The sequence below is a fragment of the Geotrypetes seraphini genome, chromosome 1 (assembly GCF_902459505.1).
Source record: "Geotrypetes seraphini chromosome 1, aGeoSer1.1, whole genome shotgun sequence".
NCBI lineage: Eukaryota > Metazoa > Chordata > Amphibia > Gymnophiona > Dermophiidae > Geotrypetes > Geotrypetes seraphini.
In genome coordinates this window covers 184,941,465-184,960,912 of record NC_047084.1, presented here as the reverse complement: position 1 = coordinate 184,960,912, position 19,448 = coordinate 184,941,465, and the positions used below count along the sequence as shown (strand labels likewise).

At 43.8% G+C, this 19,448-nt stretch overlaps 1 protein-coding gene across 2 annotated transcripts in view; it reads right to left on the bottom strand.

Annotated features, from left to right (window-relative positions):
- WDR17 (WD repeat domain 17) overlaps window positions 1-7,137 on the bottom strand; it is a 265,042-nt gene extending 257,905 nt beyond the window's left edge. For both annotated transcript variants that reach the window (XR_004539282.1, XM_033942775.1), the window contains exon 1: window positions 6,894-7,137. The gene's annotated coding sequence lies outside the window, so the exon portion shown is untranslated. The remainder of the gene's footprint in view (window positions 1-6,893) is intronic.
- Window positions 7,138-19,448: the final 12,311 nt, after the last annotated feature.

Below are 19,448 nucleotides of genomic sequence, written 5' to 3'. Positions count from 1 at the left end.
AAAGGATTCACAGGATTGCATTGTGGATATGGTATTAAAGAAGCAATTTGAGGTACTATCTTTGGGCATCAAGGTCACATCAGCAGCCTCGTTTGCTGCACAGGCCTATCACACAAAACTGTGGTAGGTACCCTCGGCAGAGGAGAATGCCTGCACCCAGCTGGTGCTGGAAGGGGTGGATTATGTAGTTGATGCCTTGCATTATCTCATTAGGGGCCTGGGCAAAGTCTTGGTGTATGTGGTCTCTGTTCGCAGGATGCTCTGGATCAGACAATTTGCTTCTACGGTGATAAAATTTGTTTTCTACGGTAATAAAATCATCAGATCCAATAACCAGAGCAGTACATTGTTTAACATCTGGTGCTCCTTAACCTCTAAAAATGATTCCTCTATTCTCCCCTCCTCTCCAGCAGCGGACAATCTAGCAAAATTCTTCAATGAAAAGATTGCTACTATAAGAAGCTCTTTTCCATCAGCAGTCAATTACAATTCTCTAGTGCCCAGCGACACTAACCCTATCCCAGTAGACAGATCCTGGGCAGTCTTTGAGCATGTATCTGAAGCCCAGGTCTCTAAACTGTGCCACAAATTAAGATCCTGCAAATGTGCCCTGGACCCGTTTCCTTCTTACTTATATGAGAAAATTCCCGCGCAGGTTATTTCATCTCTCACCAGACTTATCAACTCTGCCTTGCTATCAGGACTATTTTCCGAAGAAATGGGACATATTGCCCTGACCCCTTTACTGAACAAAAGCTGATCTAGACCCATCCTCCCCTTCTAGCTATTGTCCTATAGCAAATATTCCTCGCCTGACCAAAATGCTTGATGCTATTATATCCACTCAGCTCTCATCTTACTTAGAGAGATTCTCCATTCTGTTACCTTGCCAATATGGCTTCAGACCCAATTTCAGCACTGAATCCCTACTGGCCTCATTAATCTCAAAGGTTCAACAACTTCAAACTTGTAATAAGTTTGCTATCCTACCACAATTTGATCTATCTGCGGCCTTTGATGTTGTCCACCACGATATCCTAATTTAACAACTTTCTGAGATAGGCACTGATTCTACAGTCTTAGACTGATTCTCAAAATTTTTACGATCCCGCTCTTACACTGTTAACATGAATGGCACCATGTCCTCTCCTTGAAGACCGTAATGTGGTATCCTGCAGGATTCATCTCTGTCCTTTATTCTTTTCAACATCTATATGTCTTCTTTGAAACTCTTCCATCTATCTCCCTTCGAAACACTATACATATGCAGATGACATCCTTGTCCTTCTTGAGATAGATTCAAACATCTCTAACCTCACTGAGAAAATAACGGCTTGCATAACGAAACTCCAATCCTGGGCCCTTACTGTAAAAATGAAGCTGAAAGAGTCCAAAACAAAACTATTTTGGCTTGGTCCAAAATTAGATCAGCTACTCACGCTCATTTCACTACTGTCTGGTTCCACACTGCAGATTGAATTCTCAAGCAAAGTTTTGGGCATCATTATTGACTCTACACTTTCCTTTAATAACTGTCTCAACTCTCTTGTAAAAAAAAAATGTTATTTTAGTCTTCACATGTTGAGAAAAGTGAGATCCTGCTTCCGCCAACAACATTTTTCTGTCCTTGTACAATCAATCATTCTTTCCAGACTGGACTATTGTAACTATTTATCTAACCAAAAAAAGTCTTCAAAGACTTCAGCGGACCCAGAACACTGCGGCTAGGTTGATCTTCACAAAAAGTAAATTCGATCATGTTCCCCCACTTCTATCAAAACTTCACTGGCTTCCAGTGATTTCTAGGGTTCACTTTAAATGTAAAAGATCCTATATGGCATTCTTCCTCCCTTAATTCCACTATCTTGGAATTCTTCAAGACCTAACATTACCAGATCCACCCAAAAACTTAAACTATCCCCTCATTAAAAGGGGAAAGATTTCCTCCTATGCAGAAAAATTAGGGAAATCTCTTCTCTTCAAAATCACTGAGCTTTGGAATAACCTTCCTGTCCTGCTACAGAATCTGGGCTCCTTCCAATTATTCCAAAAGCATCTGAAAACCTGACTTTTCTAAAAAAAAATGTAAAGCTAACCTCCCCCCCCTCCTTTATAACCACTAATTCCTATTATGTTCTTCCCTCATTTATTAAAGTACCTGTAAACTGTGCCGAGCTCTATCTTTATGGAGAGGATGCAGTATATAAACTTAAGGTTTAGTTTAGTTTAGTTTCTAAAGCGACCTTTAGCAGACTGCCCTTCAAAGGACAGATGCTTTTTGGCAAGGGCCTTGATGAATTTATGACCAGTATAGCAGAGCGCTGCCCTAAGTCGCTGCCAGATAGCAGATCTCTCCGCTCCCCTTGGGGGAGTCAAATTAATTTTTATATCCCTCCCAGTCCTGCAAAAATACATTGAGCTCCTCCGCCAGAGATCATTCCAAGGGTGTACACAGGACTATAGCAACCCCAGACACCAGTAGACCTCTAGGTCTTGCAGCAACCCTTCCTCTAAAAAGTTCCAATGAAGCCAGGCTTAGAATTGCACCCCCATGCAATGGGGTCTGTTGAACTAATGAGTGATGGATATCATATGAGAGGAGCACAAGATAGAATGCTTTCATCCCCCTCTGGATTTTTGTCTAGATTCTCCAGCCAGAAGGCCGGTAAAGGAGGCCAGTGTCCAAGCCATGCTTCAGCTGCTCTAGAACTGGTCCCTGATGACGAATTGGACTCAAGCAGATACTCCTTATACTTCATCATGCCCAAGAAAGACACAGAGGACTGGAGGCCTATCCTGAAACTCAAGGCAGTCAATGCATTTCTGAAGATTCCAAGAGACAGGATGGAAACACCCCAATCGGTCATTGTGGCAGTGGCTCTAGGAGAATTCCTGGTATCTCTGAAGTTAACAGAGGCCTATCTTTATATGCCCATCTTTCCAGGACACAGGAAAATATGATATTTCATGTTCTCCAGCAGCATTTCCAATTTGCTGCCATTCCCTTCGGACTAGCGATGGCTCTCTGCACTTTCACCAAAGTAATGGTGGTGGTGGATGCTCATCTTTGCAAAATGGGGGTCCAAGTACACCCCTATCTGGATGATTGGCTTGTCAGAGCTCCATCCCATCTGGAGTGTGAGCAGGCAGTGCGGAAGGTTCTGGCTCTCTTGCAAAGGCTGGGCTGGATTTTCAACTTCAAGAAGAGCCAGCTTGACCCAACTCAGACCTTGGAATATCTGGGCATTCAGTTTGACTTGGCTCAGGGCCACATTTTTCTTCCTGAGCCATGCAAACAGAATCTCCAGATTCAAATCTGGCATTAGCATCAGGTGTTGGGCTCCATGACAGCCTCACTGGAAATTATTCCCTAGGCCAGGGTGAACATATGGCCTCTGCAGGAGTCTTTCCTGTCTTGGTGGTCATCTCAGCATCATTCTTTTCAGATGCAGCTCCTATGGACAGGGACAGCAAGGAGCAGTTTATGCAGGTGGCTTCAAGATTCCTTGTCGAAGGGCATGACTCTCTCAATCTCAGAGTGGGTGACTATCACGACCAATGCTGGCCTTTTCAGCTGGGGAGCCCATTGCCCATCCAGGGTCAGTGGACTCATCATCAAAAGAGGTGATTCATAAGGTGTCTAGAGCTTTGAGCCATCAGGCTAACGTTACAACATCTGGAGAAGGCCCTCAAGCGAAAAGCAGTACAAGTATTTTCTGACAACGCAACAGCAGTAGCATATGTAAACCGGGAGGGGGGGGCACCAGGAGTGCTCCATTGAATCTGGAAGCGCAGATGCTCTTCCTGTGGGCAGAGGTGCACCTTCAGGCTCTCTCTGCTGCACACATAGCAGACTTTCTCAATTGACAAGTCCTGAACCTGGAGAAATGGTCTCTTTCTAAAAAGGCATTCACTGGTGCAGACTGGCAATTGACTTGATGGCGTCTGCCAAGAACTCGAAAGTCATGTGCTTCTTCAGTCACAGAGCCCAGTCAGGAAGCTTAGGGCTGTACGTGTTAGTTCAGCCCTGGCCAAGCCAGGAACTCCTTTACATCTTCCCAACTTGGCCTATGGTGGGCCAGGTCATCTGCAGGATCACAACTCATAATTTTAGTGTTCATGTTATGAGGATCTCATCTGTCTTCAGCAGGACAAGAGCCTCAAGCTCTTTCTTCATCGCAGTCTTCTCAGTCAGGGCCCAGTTCCTATGGAGGATCCCCACCACTTTGATCTTATGGCAAGGCTCTAATTGAAAGAGGCTACTCAGACTTTGTCATTCCCAGTCTTTGCAGGCAAAAAAGCCCTCTACTATGGTGGCCTATGCCAAGGCTTGGAAGGCTTTTCAACAGTGGTGTGACCAGGATCTGGTGGAGCTGTTATGAGCCCCCATTCCAGTGGTCCTAGCCTTTCTGCATGCCAGTTTGTTGAAAGGCCTAGTAGTTACTTTCTTCAAGGAACAAGTGGCTGCTCTTTCATGCTTCAGGGTGCAAAGTGGTTCAGTTTTGCTTACAGCTCATCTGGACATGACTAGATTTCTCAAAGGTGTGCTCAGTTTGTGGCCACTACTGTGTCATCCTTTTCCCAAATGGAACTTTAACATTGTTTTGAAGGGCCTTACTAAAACCCCTTTTGAGCTGCTCAAAGACGCAACTCTTTTGGACCTTATAGACAAGTCAGTGTTCCTTGTGGCAATCCTCTTGGGAAGATGCATTTCAGAACTGCAAGCTTTCTCTTGTAGAGAGCCCTTTCTCATAATCACGGAGGCAGAAGTAACTCTCCTTTCTGTTCCTTCTTTCCTTCTGAAAGTTGTTTCCGATTTCCATGTCAATCAGGAGATTCATTTGCCTGCTTTTCAGCCCATGGGGTCGGATAAGCAGGATAAGATATTACAGAAACTGGATGTGCAAACGGTCTTACTTCACTACTTGGAAAAGACCAATGATTTTTGTCTTTCTGACCATCTGTTTGTACTAACTAGATCAGTGTTCTTCAACCTTTTGACACCTATGGACCGGTGGAAATAAATAATTATTTTGTGGACCGGCACCAGTCCGTGGACCGGCAGTTGAAGAACACTGGGCTAAGTTGTGGGCCAGACCCTGCCCATCTCAAGTTTCAAGTTTAATGGTTCTTTTGATTAATCGCTTAATCATAATTCAAAGCGATGTACAATTTAAAATACATTCAGTGGGAAACAATACAATACAAACTTTAAATAATAACATAATATTAAAAATGGTTCAACATCTCCACCCAATCTCCGCCCCAGACCCCACCCCATAATAGTACTAATTGTAACACCATTTTTTCCATTCATTTTTCATATATATACACACACACACACACATAATATAATCATATTAACAACACATAATGGTTAACCACAAAATTAAACTACACAAAGCACACTGTATGCTTCTCAATATTCATTCCTACCAGAACACAGATAACCCCATGCAAATACGGGACCAAAAACTAAAAGTACTAATATATACAAACCCTAATATGGTAGAGTCTGCATGCAGTACAATCCCTCCATGCTGTGCCTTAACTTCTGGCCTGCTCCCACCTGGCCATTTTATTCTGCCTCAGTGCTGCAGTGTACAAAGACACGGGCAGTGGCTCCTCGTGCGTCCTGCGCCTCATTCGGAAGCCTTCTCTCTGACGTTGCAACATCAGAGAGAAGGCTTCTGATTCAGGCGCGGGAAGTGCATAGGAGTTGCTGCCCATGTCTTTGTGCACTGCAGCACTGAGGAAGAGGGAGCCGGTCCAAATACAATGCCGCATTGATTGCACCGTGGACTGGCGGTTGAAGAACACTGTCTCGGGCCCATTGGACCAGCAGGAAATTTCTGTGGACCAGCACCAGTCCACGGACCGGTGGTTGAAGAGCACTGCTCTAGATGCTTAAATTGTTGTACCCAGTTATAAAATTGCCCCCTTAGAGTGCATTAACTGTTACTGAATAAACCCCAAAAAGAAGGCTGGCTGACAGAATTATGTTATGTTAATTAGGTTTTCTATTCTGCCTTTACCTATTCAGTTCAAGGTTGGATTACATTACAAGAGATTAGGTCAGTTAACCAGGAAGTTACAAAAGACAGTTTGACATGGGCATTCAATAGAGTAGCTAGTACAGATAGATCAGTACAGTTATTAATATAGTTAGGTGATAGTTGCAAATACTTAGTTGCAAGTTCAAATAGGTCATCATTGACTCATCGCTATGTCCCAGGAGTTCCATTAGACAGTTTAGAAATGAGCTTTTACAATTACCGTTTGAATTACTGTACTTCAAGATTGGCTCCCTGTCTTGGTATAGAAATACTTTTAAGAGTTTTCTGAACCTCAAATAGTGGTCACAATTACTGGAATTGCAGGGCAATTGATATGCACTAAAATATGTAATGTTTTGTTTTAATTAGAGCCTAAAGACTATTTTGTTCTGGGTAGGCCCATTCTTACCATCAGAATCTAAGCAGGGTCAGGCCTGGCTAGTACCCAGATGGATAGGATTACCAGATTAGATGTTTAAAATATTGCCTTTTCTCCAGCAGAGGTCACCAAAGACTTTCAGCAGCATAAAACCTTTAAGAATGTTGTTTTGAATGCATCATTTGATTACAAAACTGCAATTTCAAAACCAGAATATTTATTTTGTATGTTACAGATATTTGTTTTCCCTTTATTCTGATAGTTGAGAAAATGTTCAGGATTTTATACGAGTGTATGTGCAGTGATGCATAGATTTTACATGGATTTAGCCATAGCAAGAATGCCATATGAATACTTCTAGTCTAAATTATAGAGAAAGCAATAAAGGTTTGAAATGAATACTTGCTAACAGATAAAATCAAGAGGTGTGCTATTGGTAACCTAATAAATGTCTTTACCTTCAAAACAGAAGTCTGCGCAGAAATGGGTATCACAGGAATCCTGCAAGGACCCCACGGGGATCCCTCTCAGGACCACGGGACTCTCATGGGGACGGACGCTGGTTCTCCATGGTTCCCACGGAAATGCTGGCCTATCTTTGTTCCAATGTTCCCTCTAAGCCACAGTTCTTCAACCGCCGGTCCGCAAAAAAATCTTGCCGGTCCGCGAAGGATTCAGGACCCCGCCGCAGCAAAAGGTGCCGGGCGTCAGCTGACGTGCAACTTCCTGTTGCCGTCGCTATGCCGGCACTCCTGCCTGCCACCACGGACTCCTGCCGCGTTTGTCTCCGCACCCCCAGAAAAGCAGCGGCAGGTCTGTGTACTTTTAACTTCGGCACACAGCTGCCCCTAGGCAGTATTTTAGCGCGGTTTCATGAGGCAGCCTCGGGGCCTTTGGTAAGCCGGCCCACATCGCATCATCAAAGTGGGCCGACCTATCAAAGGCCCCGAGGCTGCCTCATGAAAGCGCGCTAAAACACTGCCTAGGGGCAGCTGTGTGCCGAAGTTAAAAGCACACAGAGCTGCTGCTAGCCTACATAGAGGGAACATTTTCTGGAGAGGGAAGGGAGAAGGGGTACTCCTGGACAAGGTAGGGGAAGAGGCTAGTGCTGACAGGGGAGAAGGGAAAGGGAAGGGATGAGAATTACTGTTGGATAAGGGGAGGAGGAAAGGGAGAAAGGGTACTCCTGGTCAAGGGAGGAGAAGGGGCTACTGCTGACAGGGGAGAAAGGGAAGGGACGAGAGTTACTGTTGGATAATAGGAGGAGGAAAGGGAGAAGGGGTACTCCTGGACAAGGGAGGGGAAGGGGCTACTTCTGACAGGGGAGAAAGGGAAGGGACGAGAATTACTGTTTAATAAGGGGAGGAAGAAAGGGAGAAGGTACTGCTGGACAGGGGAGGAGGAACATTGGAAGGAAACAGCTGGCAGGGAGATTAGAGGAGAGGAAGGAGTCAGGATGGAATGGAGAGATCAGATGAGGGAAAGGGGAGAGACAGGGGAATGACAAGGTAGAGAGAGATTGATGCTGGGAAGGGGGGTCAGATGAAAAATAAGGAAAGAGGGACAAAGATGCTAGATCTGGTGTAGGAGAGAGGGGCATAGAAAGAACGCAGATACCATATGGGAGGGGGAGGGGTGAGGGCAGACAGTGGATGGAAGTGGCAGATGCTGGATTGAAGAGACAGAGGGCAGACGCTGGATGGAAGAGAGTGAAAAGACGATGAAAGCAGAAACCAGAGACAACAAAAGGTAGAAAAAAATAATTTTATTTCTATCTTGTGATTAGAATATATCAGATTTAAAATATGTATCCTGCTAGAGCTGATGTTAGACATAACTGGGGAGTGCAAAGCCCAGGCAGTGCGTCTTTAGCTTCCAGCTGGCTTAGGGCTCTCTCTGACGAGGAGGCAGTTGCCCTAGTTGCACTCCCCCTAACACCATTCCTGCCATGTGTGACTGCGGTATTCTGTTAGCATGATATTTGTGTAGCATTCTGTAATAATTTGGCTTATTCAGTTTTCTTGATAGTAGAGGGGATATATGTGAAGGGGAGGGGAGACGGGGGTTTTGTTGATTCTTGCCCTGTATTATTTATATTTATAAAATGACAATTGTACAGAATATTGTTTCTTTTTATACTTTAATAAAATATGTTCAATATAAAATCATAACTATTTGAGGCTTGTGCGGATGGGATCAGATAGTTAATGGGACCGAGCTCGCGGGGACAGGGCAGCAATGGGTTTTTTAAAAATTTCAGTCTTATTAGTTTGCCAGTTCACGAAATAATTATTTTATTTCCGCCGGTCCATAGGTGTAAAAAGGTTGAAGAACACTGCTCTAAGCTTCCTCAGCACATCAGTTGCTGATTGCCGCTCACATGGGAGAGCTCTGTACATTTACAAATCAGGGAGATAGAGCTGGAGCTTGATGGCCAATCAGGAGCACTTCCTTGTAGAAGTGCTCCTGATTGGCTATCAAGCTCTAGCTCTTTCTCCTAGATTGGTGGATGTGCAGAGCTCTCCCAGTAGTAAGCCTTGGCGTGAGATCTCCCCTCAAGAATCTTGGCTCAAGCCCACCACCACTCACTGCGGCTGTGCAAAGGAGCATGGGAGAGATTGGTCAGCATAACTGTACAGCTCCGGAGCCGGACTACCTTGCATTAAACTGCTTCAGCCCAGCAGGTACCAACATTAAATATGTACGTTGTACTGTCAGGGTATAAACTCTATAGGAGAGACAGGACGTACAAGAAGGGTGGAGGAATAACGATATACATAAAAGACTCCATTCAGTCGACCAGGATGGATACGGCAATGAGGGTGGAAGGGTTGGAATCCCTATGGGTTAAGTTACCAGGAAGAAAGGGAGCTGACACCAAATTGGGACTATACTATCGCCCACCTGGACAGCCAGAAGCAAGCGACAATGACCTAGAAGCAGAACTGAGGCATGAATGCAAAAGCGGAAGTGTGATATTGATGGGGGATTTCAACCACCCTGGGATAGATTGGAGTATTGGACACTCCAACAGTGCGAGGGAATCCAAGTTCCTAGAGGCTGTAAGGGATTGCTTCATGGAACAGCTGGTCAAGGAACCAACTTGAGGAGATGCCACTCTCGACCTCATCCTCAATGGACTAGGGGGACTCGCCAAGGAGGTGGTAGTAGTAGGGCCACTAGGAAACAGCGATCACAACATGATCCAGTACAACTTAGAAGTAGGAACATCAAAAGTGAAGAGAACCACAGCGACAGCACTCAACTTTAGAAAAGGGAACTACGATGCTATGAGGAAAATGGTGAAAAAGAAACTCGGAAACAGCTCACGGAAAATGGAGACCATAGAGGAAGCCTGGTCCCTACTCAAGGACACGGTGCAAAAAGCACAAAACCTGTACGTCCCAAGGTTTAGGAAAGGGTGCAAACAAAATCAAACAAAAAACCCGGTGTGGATAACAAAGGAAGTGAAGGCAGTAGGCGACAAGAAAACATCGTTTAGAAAGTGGAAAAAGGACCAAACTGAGGAAAACCGGAAGGAACACAAAAAACACCAGAAAGAATGTCACCGGGTGGTTAGGAAAGCAAAAAGAGAATACGAAGAGAGTTGGCTGGGGAAGCGAGAAACTTCAAACCGTTCTTCAGGTATGTGAAGGGGAAGCAACCGGCGAGGGAGGAAGTGGGATCGTTGGATGATGGAGACAGAAAGGGAGTGATGAAGGAGGAAAAAGAAGTAGCGGACAGGTTAAACAAGCTTTTACACCTCAGCAGCAGCAGGACCAGCCACCACTACCAAGAGACCTTTGCCCTGATCCAGCCAGGAATGTGAGCTCCTCCCTCTGCAGTCCATTGGAGAGATCAATCTACCTGCTTTTAAATTTCAGCAACAGTGGGAAATCAACTGCTTTATACACCTCAGCAGCAGTGGAACTATCCGCAACTACCAAGAGCCCACAGATTCAATCCAGCCAAGAGTTTGAGCTCCACCTCCCCCTGCAGTACACTAGGAAGATCAACTGTTTTTTACACCTAAGCAGCAACAGGACCAGCCACCACTACCGAGAGCCCTTTGCCCTGATCCAGCCAGACAAGTAAGCTCTTCCCCAGCATTCCGTTGGAAAAATCAATATGCTTGCTTTTAAATATCATCAGAAGTAGGAGATCAACTGCTTTTACACCTAAGCAGCACCAAGACCAGCCGCCACTATCGAGAGCCTTTGTCCCAATCCAGCCAGACGTGTGTGCTCTTCACCATACAATTTGTTGGAGAGATCAATCTGCCTGCTTTTAAATATCAGCAGCATTGGGAAAACAACTGCTTTTACACCTAAGCAGCAGCGGGTACATCCGCAACCACCAAGAGCCCACAGACCCGATCCTGCCAGGAGCGTGAACTCCTCCCCCTGCAGTCCATTGGAGAGATCAATCTGCCTGCTTTTAAATATCAGCAGCAGTGGAGATCAACTGCTTTTACATCTAAGCAGCAATGAGACCAGCCACAACCACCGAGAGCACTCAGACCCGATCCTACCAAGAGTGTGAACTCTTCTCCCCCCTGCAATCCGCTAAGAAGATCGACTGTCGGTTCCGGGCGGCTTTCCCGCAGAGGAGAGAATCCTGCATTCACCGTGGACCTCATCTGGGGCAGCCTCCTTGGAGCGGCTGGGGCACGGGCAGTGTGTCTGGGAGGGAATGCATGGATGGGAGAACATCGCAGGGGAGGAGACATAGGCATCCTGGGACTGTCGGCCAGAAGAAGCCCTTTCTGGATACGTCAATCGCTCCTCCTAAACTTACTTGCTCCACTTCATCACTGACGCTGACCCATTCTGCTTCTATTCCTTTCTCTCCTCTCTTCTACCTTCCAAAGTATTTAGATCAATGCTGTCTTTTTAAAATGTTTATTTTATTTTTATTTTTCCTCTAACTCTACTTTTCACTTCACTATTACCCTCCAGGTACTTTAGTTAGATTGTGAGCCTTCGGGACAGTAAGGGAATTTTCCAAGTACCTTTCTTATTTCTAATCTTAATGTATATTTTCTGTAAACCGCTTAGAACCTAACGGATGTAGCGGTATATAAGAAATAAATTACATTACATTACAAGTTCTTCTCGTCGGTCTTCACGAGCAAAGACACATCCAATGTACCAGAACCCGAGGAGATCATAAGTGGGGATCAAGATGAAAAGCTGGAGCAAATAGAGGTAAGCCATGAAGACGTCCTCCGACAGATAGATAGATTGAGAAGCAACAAATCATCAGGCCCAGACAGAATCCACCCAAGGTTACTAAAAGAACAGAGAAAGGAAATAGCGGAAACACTCCGGCAAATATGTAACCTATCTTTGAAAACTGGGGAGATCCCAGAGGACTGGAAAATAGCAAATGTCACACCTATCTTTAAGAAGGGATCAAGAGGTTACCTGGGAAACTACAGGCCGGTGAGCTTGACTTCGGTTCCGGGAAAGATGATGGAATCACTGATCAAGGACAGCATCTGCGAGCACATAGAAAAAAATGGGCAGCTGAGGGCGAGCCAGCATGGCTTCTGCAAGGGAAGGTCATGCCTCACAAACTTACTGCACTTCTTTGATGGAATAAACAGCCAGATGGACAAAGGGGAACCCATAGACATCATTTACCTCGACTTCCAAAAAGCCTTTGACAAAGTACCTCATGAACGGCTGCTTAAGAAGCTGTGGAACCACAGGGTGGAGGGGGATGTACACCGATGGATTAAACACTGGTTGGCGGGCAGAAAACAGAGGGTTGGAGTAAAGGGCCAATACTCAGACTGGCAATGAGTCATGAACGGAGTTCCGCAGGGGTCGGTGTTGGGACCGCTCCTGTTCAATATATTTATAAACAATCTGGAGACGGGGACGAAATGTGAGGTTATCAAATTTGTGGATGACACCAAACTCTGCAGCAGGGTTAGAACCACGGAAGACTGTGAAGACCTGCAAAGGGACCTAACGAAACTGGAAGAGTGGGCAAAAATGTGGCAGATGCGTTTTAATATAGAGATATGCAAGGTCATGCATGTTGGGAAAAAGAACCCACTGTTCAGCTATACAATGGGGGGATCATTGCTAGGGGTAAGTAACCTTGAAAGAGACCTGGGTGTGCTGGTGGATACAACAATGAAAGCATGCGACAGCCTCAAAAAAAGCAAACAGAATGCTGGGTATCATCAAGAAGGGTATCACGACCAGGACGAAGGAAGTCATCATGCCACTATATCGTGCAATGGTACGCCCGCATCTGGAGTACTGTGTCCAGTATTGGTCGCCGTACCTCAAGAAGGACATGGCAATACTTGAGGGGGTCCAGAGAAGAGCGACGAAAATGATAAGAGGTATGGAAAACTTTTCATATGCCGACAGGCTGGAAAAGCTGGGGCTGTTCTCCCTGGAAAAGCGGAGACTTAGAGGAGACATGATAGAAACTTTTAAGATCCTGAAAGGCATAGATAAGGTAGACAGGGACAGATTCTTCAGACTGTGGGGAACAACAAGTAGAAGGGGGCACTCGGAGAAACTAAAAGGGGACAGGTTTAGAACCAATGCCAGGAAGTTCTTCTTCACCCAGAGAGTGGTGGACACATGGAACACACTTCCGGAGGTTGTGATTGGACAGAACACAATATAGGGATTCAAAGCGGGTTTGGATAAATTCCTGAAGGATAAGGAGATTGAGGGGTACGGATAGAAGTAGTGATAGGTTATAGGATGAGTTCAGGGACCACTTGACAGGTCATGGACCTGATGGGCCGCCACGGGTGCGGACTGCTGGGCGCGATGGACCTCTGGTCTGACCCAGCGGAGGCAACTTCTTATGTTCTTATGTAACTTTAAAAAAAAAAAAAAAGATTCTGCTTATTCTGCCCTGCAGTACCAGTGGCGTACCAACAGGGGCGAGAGGGGGGGGGGGGCAGTCAGCATAACAGGTACAATGCTCCGCCAACTCAAGAGCCAGTGTCAGCAGTAGCAGCAACAGCATTCACACTTCGCTGGTCTTGTCAGCTTCAGGCCTTCCTCTCTGCTGGGTCCTGCCTAAATTCTATTGCTGGGCCAATCGGGGCCTTAGGTGTCCTTCCCGGTTCATCTTAGGATGGAATGGGTATGGACTAAGACTAAAATAACATTTCTTTAATAAGACATTAATTGTTTTATCTGAGGCCCTCCAAGTACCTACAAATCCAAAATGTGGCCCTGCAAAGGGTTTGAGTTTGAGACTGTTGGGTTAGAGGGAACAATATCAGGGAGTTGTGTGGTAGAAATATCCATAATTTCCTTGATGTAATTTGCATTTGAACATGTAAATGAAAACTTTGCTTTTTTATTTGTTTAGCTAATATGAAGTGACATGGTTACACACTGCAACAAGCAGAGGAAATGGTGATGGAAGATAGTGGAAGTGAAGCTGGCATTTTCATCTTTCTACTGATCAATAGTAATAAAAGTGAATATAAAAGGAATGATGACAATAATGTAGTTCCAGTGGAGCCTAGAGTTGATTGTGAAGAGTTAGAAAGTTTTTGAATGGGGTTTTTGTTATTTTGTTTTTTTTAACAGAAGTGAAGAACATAAACAATAAGTAGATGAGAAACCTCATTCCAAAAAAGGACAAAGCAGGATAGCTACCAAAGGGCAGGAAAGGAGTCGGTTGGAAGAAAGTATGGAAATAATATATTTTTTTAAAGTCAGAGGTGTTGACGGAAGATGAATATGAGGAACTTAATTCCAGAAAAACACAAAGCAAGAGAGCCACCAGAAAGCAAAGAAAGGAGTTAGCTGGAAGAAAGTCATGTGGAAATAATGTTTCCACAAGAAATGCTAGAGGTTTTTGTTGACGTGAGTGAAGAAGAAGGCCAACAAGTAGTTAAGGAACTTCAGTCCAGAAAAACCCAAAACAGAATATCTGCCAGAAAGCAGAGAAAGGAATCAGTTGGAAGAAAATCACATGGAAACATTTCAAAGGACACAGCAGCATAGTGAATAATGTTAACCTGGAAAAAGAAAAACAAAAGACCAAAACAGCAAAAGTCGTAGAAAAGAAACCGAATGTCTTTCATGAAAGTAATTCATCTCAAGCAGCTTCATGTCATGAACCTGGTATACAAAAGAGAAAAATCAAAACAATGACTACACATATTAGTATGAAGAACTGAAAAAAAATATGGCAAGTATAGCACTGCTCTGGACTCTAATGATCTGCAACTTCTTTCCAGCAGTTATCCACATCTCATTTCACATACTCCAGTGCAGCCAGTTGAATGCTTTCTATCAAATGAAATTGTGGAAAATCTAATAACACAATTTCAACTCTGTGCTTCTGCAGATATGAATAACCCTAGTTTCACAACTTCTTATGATGAGGTCCAAGAGTTTATAAGAATCATTCTACTGTCCGGTTATCATTGTGTACCTATGAAAGGAGACTACTAGAGTGCAGCAGAAGACCTGGGTTGCAGATGTCTAAGAAAAGATTCCATGACATGAAAAAAATACTTCGGGGTGGTCGACTGATCATTTGGGAAATCCAGAGCTGCCAAAATGGCACATCTGTATGAGAAGTAAACAAATTGTTGATACAGTTTGGAATTTTTGATAAATTTATGTTTGTTTATTGAAAGCTTCTATACCACTGCTAATGACAGGGGAGTCAATTCAGAGCAGTTTACATGAGCTTCTGTAAATGTGTTTCAATACAGACTTAGCATTTTTTGAGATGGTTTTCAATACAGACACATTTATAACATAATCGATCATCATATGTAGTATAGTTGAATGGATGGTACTCTACTATTCTAATCTATGGACATCTTGCTACAAAATGTTTATTAGAGGAAAGTCAATCTGATTTGGCTACAAGATCTGGATTATATGCTCATCTGATGGCTATCTTTATCATGCTTTATTTATTGCAGAAAAAGCAATAAACCATAGAAACATCTCTAGGATCGCACGTTATAATGTCTTTCACAAACATAATCACAGAGATGTAAAAACCATGAGTTCCATTGACAATTTCTTCTGTCAGAGTTGAGAAGCATGAGTATAAAAGCAGTGAGTACTGTCCATAAGGGATAGACGGGTACTTCAACACCGAAGGACAAGAAAACATTTTTAAAGTTAGAGAAAGGGTCTTATAATTACACTTGTGATGGCGGTACTGATCTGATAACAATATTGTACCTTGTGCCAGCAACTTGTCATAATCAACCCTTCCAAATAAGTACTGAAACGTGATAAAGGATGTCAGAACAAAGTATTTGTGGCATAACCAGTTATGATTGCCAACTATGTGAGTAGTATGGAAGGAAGTGACCTCATGCACAAGCTTCTTTCTGCATATTGACTAAAAATGACAGGGAATAATGGTGGTGGAATTTGTTCATCAATGCATTCAATACTGTGGTGGTTACTGCATGGTGTAACAGAACTATTGAAAGCTGTAACATTTTGGGGCTTTCATTATGAAATCACTCTAGGGTTGATCAAAAGCTCAGCCTGTAGTTATATAGGTGGTACTACTTCAGTACCAAGTTGCATCCATTATAACGGGGTTGAACACTACCTACACACATCAGCATTATGAAAAAAACCTCCACAGCAAAAGAATGTGGCAAATGCCTCAAAAAACTACACATGAACTGTTTTGAGGTATTCAATAGAAAGTATTATTCCACAGACATTCATAGTTAAATGCTTATACAGTATACCTGATTTACATGTTTACTATATTGATATGAGTACAGTGGGACCTTGGTTTGCGAGTAACCCGGTTTGCGAGTGTTTTGCAAGACAAGCAAAACACTGGTGGCTGGCGGACATTAGAGGCATTCCCCCCCCCCCCCCAGAAGCGGCACTTCGGATGATGGACGGAGGAGGCGGCGCTGCAGCACCTGGCACCTGACAGGTACAGACCCTGGGTTCTGGAACGAATCGTTGCAGTTGCCACTATTTTCTATGGGGAACTTTGCTTTGATAAACAAGCATTTTGGATTACGAGCATGCTCCTGCAACGGATTATGCTCGTAATCCAAGGTACCACTGTATTTAATACTAATGAACTTAGCCCAATATTCCATTTTTAGAACATGCCTAAAAGTAACTTAAAATTGAAAAGATGACCTTAAACATCACATATGTGCCTTAATATGTTCAATATCTAACACCTGAATACCTTGAAGGTCCAGTAGGATATTGTTGGTACGTTAGATAGATTGTGAGCCCACCGGGACAGAGAGGGAAAAATGCTTGAGTACCTGATTGTAAAAACCGCTTAGATAACCTTGATAGGCGGTATATAAAATCCTAATAAACTTGAAACTTGGGAACAGGAGCATGGCTCCCTAGCTCCTGCCCCTTAGCAGCTGGGACCTCATGGTTTGGGGTAGAGTCGGGGCAATGCCTGCATAGCTAACCAGGCAGATAGGACCCATAAAAAGCAATCCTATATTTGCCCAGCTAACTATGCAGGTTATGACAATAAATATTAGCTAGCACCTGCATGACTTCTGAGTCTGATGAAGACCCAGATATTTAATGCTGATGCCCAGACATGGCCAGCCAATGAATAGTCAAGTCTAATTTAGCTGGTGGCAGTCAGTGGTTGAATATTAACCTGATAGATTCTTACCAAGCCTGGAAGTTTAGAAAATCTATTCCTGCTTGGGGGGTGGGGAGGGGTAATAGGTTGTGGGATACTCAGAGATTTTCTGGATTTTTTGCTATATCATTGCTTGTTGTTTTTCAATAAAAACATTTTTTTTAAAATCTGATGGATTCTTTGGTATGGTAAAAGTGAATGGTGAACGAGTCTAACAGGGACACAAACAAACCAATATCCATAAAGATGGTCAGAAAAAAGGAATGGTAGATCTAGAAAAAAATAGCTCTGGATAGAGTTTCTGGAGCTCTCCAGGCTAAGTTAACACTAAGGGCCCCTTTTACAAAGCTGTGATAGCAATGCTGCTGCGATATATGCACCAAAGCCTATAGGGATTTACAAGGCATTAGTACATTTACCACAGCAGCATTGCCACTGTGGTTTTGTAAGAGGGTTTCAAAAAGGGGTTGGACAAGTTCCTGAAGGAAAAGGGGATTGAGGGATATAGTTAGAGTAGGTAAGGCTAGTCTCAGGGCAATTGTCTTTGACCTAAGGGCCCCCATGGTAGCGGACTGCTGGGCACGATGGACCACTGGTCTGACCCAGCAGTGGCTGTTCTTATGTTCGTAAACTTCTAAAACTTTGGATCCATATGTGTTCAAACCACTTTTGCCTAGTATTATCTCTGATTAGGTGCAGCTGCTGTTTTTAAAACCAGATAGACTTAATGGCAACAACATAAGATGACACTATTTTATTCAAATATTGGTATTTTCTGAGTACATCAGGAAATAAGGCATCACTAAAAGATACAGACACCAGAATGCAAACTTTTACATGAGTAGAACAGAAGATGTACTAGAATCGGAGCTGATAATGTTTTATCATTACTGAAGTTCAAATAGTGTAGTATATATATATATAGTAAATATAGTGGAGTAGATCAGGGGTCTCAAAGTCCCTCCTTGAGGGCCGCAATCCAGTCGGGTTTTCAGGATTTCCCCAATGAATATGCATGAGATCTATGTGCATGCACTGCTTTCAATGCATATTCATTGGGGAAATCCTGAAAACCCGACTGGATTGCGGCCCTCAAGGAGGGACTTTGAGATCCCTGGAGTAGATGTATGTGTTTTCATTTAGTTCAGTGGTTCCCAAACCCTGTCCTGGGGTCCCCCAGACATTCGGGTTTTCCATATATCCCTAATGAATATGCATGAGAGAGATTTGCATATAATGGAAGTGACAGGTATGCAAATCTCTCTCATGCATATTCATTAGGGATATCTTGAAAACCCGACTGGCTGGAGGTCCCCCAGGACAGGGTTTGGGAACCACTGATTTAGTTTTTTATTTGATAGTAATGAGTGGATAGGTTGAAATAGGAGTTAGGGAAATCATTTGTAACCAGGATATGTTAAAGGCTTTATTAAGAAAGAGGAAAGTGGAGGTTTTGAATGGTGATTTTATTTGTGAACCACTTCAATTGTTTTCTTTAACATCTAGGTCAGGGGTAGGAAATTCCGGTCCTCGAGAGCCGTATTCCAGTCAGGTTTTCAGGATTTCCCCAATGAATATGCATTGAAAGCAGTGCATGCAAATAGATCTCATGCATATTCATTGGGGTAATCCTGAAAACCTGACTGGAATACGGCTCTCGAGGATTGGAGTTCCCTACCCCTGATCTAGGTGGTATATGAAAATGTTTATCAATAAATAAAGGATAGTAAAATAAAAATAAAAAAGACAATTGTTGAGCAGTCACTCTGGCTCTTCCGGTCACTCAGATTCTTCCTCGTGGACAGCAAGACCAAACATTTTCCAACACACTTCTCCAGTCACACACTATATAAATGATCCCAGAATGTGTTTGGTCTCGCTGTCCACGAGGAAGAGCCTGAGTGACCGGTGGTGACTGGAAGAGCCTGAGTGTCTGCTCAATATAAGCTATGGCAGTGATAGATTAAACTGCCTGAGACCGGGGATGGCCTCAAAGGCAGGACTAAAATGGCTGGCAGCACAATCTCAGGGGCAGCAAGAAAACATGGAGTGCTGATTTGCCCAGGCTGTAGATCAGGGCTGCCCAAGTCCGATCCTCGAGATCTACTGGCAGGCCAGGTTTTAAGGATATCCACAATGAATATGCATGAGAGATTTGCCTGCACTGCCTTCTTGGTATGCAAATCTCTCTCATTCATGTTCATTGTGGATATCCTGAAAACCTGGCCTGCCAGTAGATCTTGAGGACTGGACTTGGGCAGAGTTGCTCTAGATCAGGGGTAGGGAACTCCGGTCCTCGAGAGCCGTATTCCAGTCGTGTTTTCAGGATTTCCCCAATGAATATGCATGAGATCTATGTGCATGCACTGCTTTCAATGCATATTCATTGGGGG